The following is a 6,959-nucleotide window of genomic DNA, read 5'->3' as shown; positions in this document are numbered from 1 at the left end:
GCCAAAATGTGATCTGTATCTTATCCGATATTGAATTGAACAACAAATTGTCCTTTTCAGGACAAATAAAAACCTGTTGATAGAAAAGTTAATATTTTTTTCTTGAGTTAATTTACATTTTTGAATTTGTTAAAGTTATAAATTTTACTTTATCTCCGTGTCATGAGTCAAGCTCCAATCATGACAAGCAACTTACTATATTATTAAAAATGGTCAATCCTTGTTGAAGCGTTGATCTTGTAAAAGTATTCTACTTCAACCTTGCGGTCGTGGCTTTGCACACAACCCTCCTGTGATTTTTTTTTAATAGTAACAAATAGAATTACTTGCATTTTCCACGAACATAAATGTGATTACGTCTTTAATCCGTGATTTTCAGAGTTTTTAGTAAAACAGTCGCCCTTGATTTGTATTAATCCGAAACAATAAAAATACCGGTTTTTTACCGGTTTTTTATTTCATGAATATCGAAATACCGGTTTCTAGAAAAGTCGGTAATACCGACCACCCCAAATTATTCTCAGGCTCCCTCCCTTCTCCCTACTTGACCTTTCCCTCACGCCGAATTCCAGGAAAATAAAACTTTTCCAGGCGGTTCTAATTGCCGAAGAGTAGAAGAATTTAAATATAAGCGTGTAGAAGGAAAGGTAAAATTATAAAAATCCGTCACTGACCACGGTGACAAAACACGGTGACGTTACAGTCGTTAGAGATGCAGCGGTTAATTCGGTATCTGACAACAACGAATGAAGCACTTCCTTCTTACCTTCCCTAACTGACCTCTAACTGAAGCTGGTGCCGTTATCAGTCTGTACAAAACGTAAGCTACTGAATTGTTGTACTTTGAAATAATCTCAAATTAACCAACTTACGGTGCTTCTTTGTGCAACTTCATTGGCTTAGATCCATCACGGAAAAGGTATAATAATGCAAGCATATAATTTACTCTCAATAAAGATACTAATAATAGTGTGGAATACAGTAGTCACTCGGGCGATATCACAACAGATCAGATTTCTGGTAGCAGTGACTGGTCTATTAATTCATTTATTTATTTATTTGGTCTTTTCACCAACAGGCGAGCAAGTGCCCCAATGGTGTAACTTAAAGCTAACAATTAAAAAAATATCTTTAGAGAGTCAATACATATAAAGAAACGGGAATACAACAATATGACTAGGCAGATCTTAAAAAATATAAACGATATCGCCGACGAAGAAGCGTTCGAGATAAATTGAAGTCGAATAGAGCGGATACTCTATTAAATAATCTTTGGAGACCAACTATTGCGCCAAAAATGCTGTAGTTAGTTCGTTGAGCAGGTAATCGCAGCATCGAGTTGTTTCGTAGAGCACGAGGTTGCACGTTTATATTCACTTGTTCCAAAAGAGCGGGGCAGTCTATGCGGCCTTGCAAAAGGTCTGTGGTAAACAACGCCCTGGCCGTGTCTCTACGGACAGACAAAGGCTCCAAACGTATTAGTAAGCAGCGACTTTCATAGCTTGGTAGGCGGAAACGATCCGTCCATGGCAGTTTACGAAGAGCAAATCTCGAAAAGCGCCGTTGAACTGATTCTATTCTTTCCGCGCCATTGTTGTAATGAGGGGTCCAGACAACCGAGCAGTACTCTAATATAGAGCGAGATATTGCGCAATACAACGATTTGAGGCAGTAAATATCTGTAAATTCCTTAGCGGTCCTGAAGATGAATCCCAGAACTCTAGAGGCTTTGTCGATGGTAAACGAAATGTGAGGCTTGAATGTTAGCTGGGAATCCATAATAACCCCCAAGTCTTTAACTTGGTTTACGCGCTCGCTCTCAGTTCCTAGCAAAGCGTATTTGTAATATAAGGTCTGTTTTTTCCTCGAAAATGATATAATCGAGCATTTAGATGGATTAACGTCCATACGGTTCTGATGGCACCAATCGGCAAAGATATCTAGCTGACGTTGAAGGAAGTGGCAGTCTTCAATTGTGTGAACTTCAAGATAGAGTTTGAGATCATCCGCGTAAGACAACCGTGGTCCTTTAATAACTAGGTTCACGTCATTAAAATAGAGCAGGAAGATAAGTGGTCCTAGGTGACTTCCCTGCGGTATTCCAAACGTAGCGTCAAAATAAGAGGATTGGCAATCTCCAATAGCAACGGTTAGACGGCGACCGGTAAGGTACGATTGGAACCATAGTAACAGATTCCCATTGATTCCAAGATTGTCAAGTTTTGCGACGGCTATGCGATGGTTCAGTTTATCGAAGGCAGCTGTCAAGTCAGTGTAAATGACATCCGTCTGAGCACGTTTCACCATACTGTCACTGATGTACGAAGTGAGACAAAGCAAATTAGTAGCGGTGGAGCGACCGGCTGTGAATCCATGTTGGTCAGTGCTTATGAAAGATTTACAGTGAGCGAGCAAAGGCTCCATGATGACAAGTTCGAACAGTTTTGCGACAACACAGAGTGAGGTGATGCCACGATAATTGCTCACATCGTGTTTGTTTCCCTTCTTGTGTACTGGAAACATGTAAGCCAATTTCCAGCATGACGGGAAAATACCGGAAGTGACAGATAGTTGGAAGACATGCTGAAGCGGAGAAATCAGGTTAGCAATCTGCGTTTTCAGAAACTTCGACGGAATCCCGTCAGGACCCGGGTTTAGGGATGATTTAAGTTTGCTGCAGGCTCTGGAAATCATTGTCGCGTCTAAATGAATGGTGCTCAAAGCTTGACCGGATCGTGGGGTATTACTGGCGGCACGTTCAACGTGATGATCGCTTAGTGTGTCATCAGTGAACACACTGGCGAATTTCTTTGAGAAAAGCTGACAGATGTCTTGTTTAATGGAGTACATATCGTAAAACTGGTATTGTTACTTGGGCTAACCCGGTCCTAAAATTCTCTGTATCATGTTCGAGCATAGTGAAGCTGTAGAAGCTCAGGTTCTAAACCTCAGAATAATTTTAGCATTTGAACCAATATTAACCTTTAGTAGAAATACAGGGGAATTATTTTTTGTCTTCCAACAACTAGAATATGATAGAAGAAAGTAGTACGAGGCTCTCCGAATGACTAAATTCAATTCCCAGAGAACAACTCTGAATCGAAGTAGTTCTTTGAGAAAAACGAGAACAAAGAAAAAAGTTCTCACCTTAGGACTCCGACATAATACATAATCTGGATCGACTGGGGTCAATTCAGGGGAAAACACCCTGGTATCTTCAGGATTGGTGTTTGGCCGATAATAACTATACGATGGACCCAGGTTCAACATTCGGTATACTACCGGTTGCCCTCCATAATGGAAAAAAACACACTCTTAGTATATATTGCTCTCAAATATATTTGCTGATTCATATTCCTTTCAGAGAGCGAGTAATGGCGCTATAACCATAATCAAAAATGCTAGGACTAGAGTTAGTACTCAAGTTCCAACCGTAACAGTTGAAGCGAGTAAAGGCGCTATATCCTTGGTTTGTAAACCCGGACATAAGGAGGAAATACCTATGTTCCATCCCAGGAGATTGGTCAACAAAGGAGTGTACTTTCTTAGCTCTCCCACTCCCAACGAGTCAGTGTATTACTTCTTACATACGGATCGGTTGGTACGGATTGTCCCCGTACATAGATTATATTGTATTATATTGCGCTACACAGTAGGCCTGGCCGTTGACAAGAAAAAATGTATGGAAACCATTTTTTTAAATGGTGGATATAATTTTCCAGGATCCTTACAAGTACAGGCTGTGTTAGTGTAGACTAGACTAGACTAGTATAGGATGTACTGATGGTACGCACTACCCAGTCGTTTACAAATCAGACGAAAATGTCACTTTGATCAGAAAAGAAGAGTGGGAAGGTCCGCGGGGCGAGGGGCAGTGCAATCAGCACCAAAGTTAACTGAATTTTGAGTCAAATCTGAGGTAGTCGTTGACACGATTGTACTTTTTTTCGAACACTTGAGATTGAATGACCCATATACAAAGTCTCATATTTCAGCATGTTGTTGTTAGTAAATGTAAGTTAGTAAATTTATCTTTGAAGTTTATCAAACTATTAATCATAGTAAATTGCATATTCTAATTCTAGAATCGAAACCATAAATGTTGCTAACCTCAAACTTTGGAACTTCAATCCAACTGCGGCTCCTTGCCCGTTTGATAAGTAGGTGTCATTTCCCGGCGTCATCAACGGTTCATTTTAACACCACAATTCCTCCTGCGCCGGTCGGTCGTCGTTTTCGAGTGATCTCACATTCTTCGGTCGACCTTGTTTCTGTTTATAGTAGGAATAGCTTCTTCAGCCTGCAGAACGTGTACAGCAGCACTTTCCCGCCGCCGGGTGAGAATCAAACGACGATGAGATCATAAAATTTAATGATTTATGCTAATGAACGTGCGGTTTAAGATTAAATGAGACTCGCGTGATGACCGCGAATGATTCTCGCGAGTCGAATCGTTTCGCCCAATGAAGCGATAAAACTAGAAGATGACTTAAACTTAGAACCGCACGGATCTGTTAATAAAATGGTACAGTTTTTCCGATTCACGTTTGCAGTTTCCCTTCGAAGAACTGGAACGTAATCTGAGATAAAAGTACTTAAAAATAATATTTCAACCAACTTTCCTGGTGCATCCTGGAATCGAATCTGCATGATTTGCTTGCAAGATCGAGTAAGAATATCATACCAGGTAATCTCGGTGAGACGGAAAGGAGAACGTCAACTTAGTGCAAGCCGCTTTTCACCAGAAAAGTCGTAAAAAATGTAGCTTTGTTCTGTTTGTACGTCCAGTTTGCCATAAATTTAATTCTTCGTTACGAATGGTTTATGTCCCATTCCTGTCCCGGTCCGAGGACTGTGCGCCCTGGTCCGGCTGTAAAAACTTCAAACATTGATTGGATCCCTCTCCTGCACTGCTTCGATCAGCGTTTGCAGCAGCAACAGCAGCATCAGCCAGCACCAGCAACGCTAGATGCCCTTCGGCGGAGATCCCATCGTGCTGTAGTATGCATATCTCGTTAGTTAGTGTGTGTTCCAAATGAACTTGGACCTTTCCGTCTCGTGTTGACCCATTCCAACGCAAACGAAGCGAAACATTCTGATTTAGTTCCGTCTGCGGAAAACTGTGGCAAATTGGAATGGAAAAAAACCGGGGATTCATCCGCCTGGTTATTCAATCTTCTTCGATTTCTCGCTTCGTTATGTTTCATGCTTCATGCCTTTGATGAATTATTTTGATCTTGTTAACAACAGCCAGAGGTATTTTCAATTTCAACATGTGTTGCAAACATAAGTGTCACTTAAATTTCTAATTTAATGTTAACATTTTCAGTTATTTGTTTGTCCATTCAATCAAGTACAGTTCAATTTCGCCCATGATCTTGTGACGTTACGCGAACAACAGTGTTCTCATTTACTAGAAATCCGATCCGAGCTGGTTCGGTTGAATGTAATTCCATTTGTTGGAGTAGCATCTACATATGCTGTAAATATTCATAACTCATTACCGTGACGTACGAGTAAGTCTGCAGTGCGTCGCGTCAACGCCCGCTGCATTGGCGTCGGCAGTCCGTTTGCAAGGCTCTGAGGTGTATTACGTCGTTCTATACTTAGCCTAAGCCTGTGCACAAATGGGCATGCTGCATGCTAAGTAAAACAGTCAACATGATTTATTTTGCTACACCAGACCAGCAGTCAAACGAATCGTCAATTCGAAAGCGAGTGCAACGATTTCAAGCGCATAACAGCATACGCGAAACTTTAGACTAATGAAATGGATTATTGAATTTTATGTGCTTACACTTTGGGTTGGTGCAAATCGTTTGTTGACGTGACACCCACGAGTGAAGTTAATAACGTATTGAATCGTAACCTTTGTACGTGTGATACTTTATACGGAGGAATGTTATATCGAACCTTAACCACAACTACTTATTATCAACTTTGAACCAACAAATCATAGTGCTATTGCGGTTGTGGTTTCTCTTTAAACCGGATTGATGAAGTGATTGATTTTTTTTACTCAGAAGTTAAGAAAGAATCACACTGGTCGACAAAAGCGAAAAACAGAACAATTTGCCCCAGTGCGTCTTGAACTGTCCTACAGATCAGACGTTTTTTCGGTTGCTTGTGGACTGGTCTTTGACTGCCTATAGCTTCAAAGTTTGTGTTTTGTCAGTGTGTCTTTTAAAGACTACCTGAAGGTTATTTCCCATCAGTCTTTCTCAAGACTACCTACTTTTGAATTTAACATTTGTTTTAACTTTTTTCGTATCACCTGAAATGGCTGGACGGAAAAAGAAACCTCGCATCGCTGCGGGGAGGAAAAGAGAGGCATCTCTTTCTGACACTTCGAGTGTCTGTAGTGACAATCCTTTTGATATTTTGCCTGAGCAAGAAGCTGGTGAAATGGAAGTTACCAATAATGAAACTATACAAAATATAAAATCTTTAAAAAAGGAGAAAGTTCCACCTATTGTGGTAAATATTTCTTCTGAATTTAATATATTCAAAAAGGAACTTTCAACGTTTGTTTCTGACGTTAAAGTTACCTATCAAATTGGCCGTAGAGGTGATTGCCGCTTATTAGCCGACTCAGTAAAGGGTCGTGATCGTCTTGTTCAGTATTTAACTGACAAGATGTACAAATTTTTTACATATGACACCAAGAACGCCAAGCCGTTCAAGGTTGTCTTGAAAGGTCTCACCAACGATCAAACCGTTGATGAGATCAAACTTACTTTAACAGAATTACTTGGCATAGCCCCTACCCAAGTAATTCTAATGAAACAAAAATCACGAGGCGAAAACAGCCAGAGAACTGGAATTTCCCTTGTTAATTATTTAATTCATTTTAACCGCAATGAGGTTAACAACTTAAAATTTTTTGAAAAAGCACATGCTTTGTATAATGTGCGTGTAAAGTGGGAAATTTATAGGAAGTATGGCGGAGGTGAAAAGCA

Source organism: Wyeomyia smithii, chromosome 2 (assembly GCF_029784165.1).
Source record: "Wyeomyia smithii strain HCP4-BCI-WySm-NY-G18 chromosome 2, ASM2978416v1, whole genome shotgun sequence".
Classification (NCBI taxonomy): domain Eukaryota; kingdom Metazoa; phylum Arthropoda; class Insecta; order Diptera; family Culicidae; genus Wyeomyia; species Wyeomyia smithii.
The sequence above is the reverse complement of the archived record's forward strand: the minus strand, read 5'-3'. Positions refer to the sequence as shown.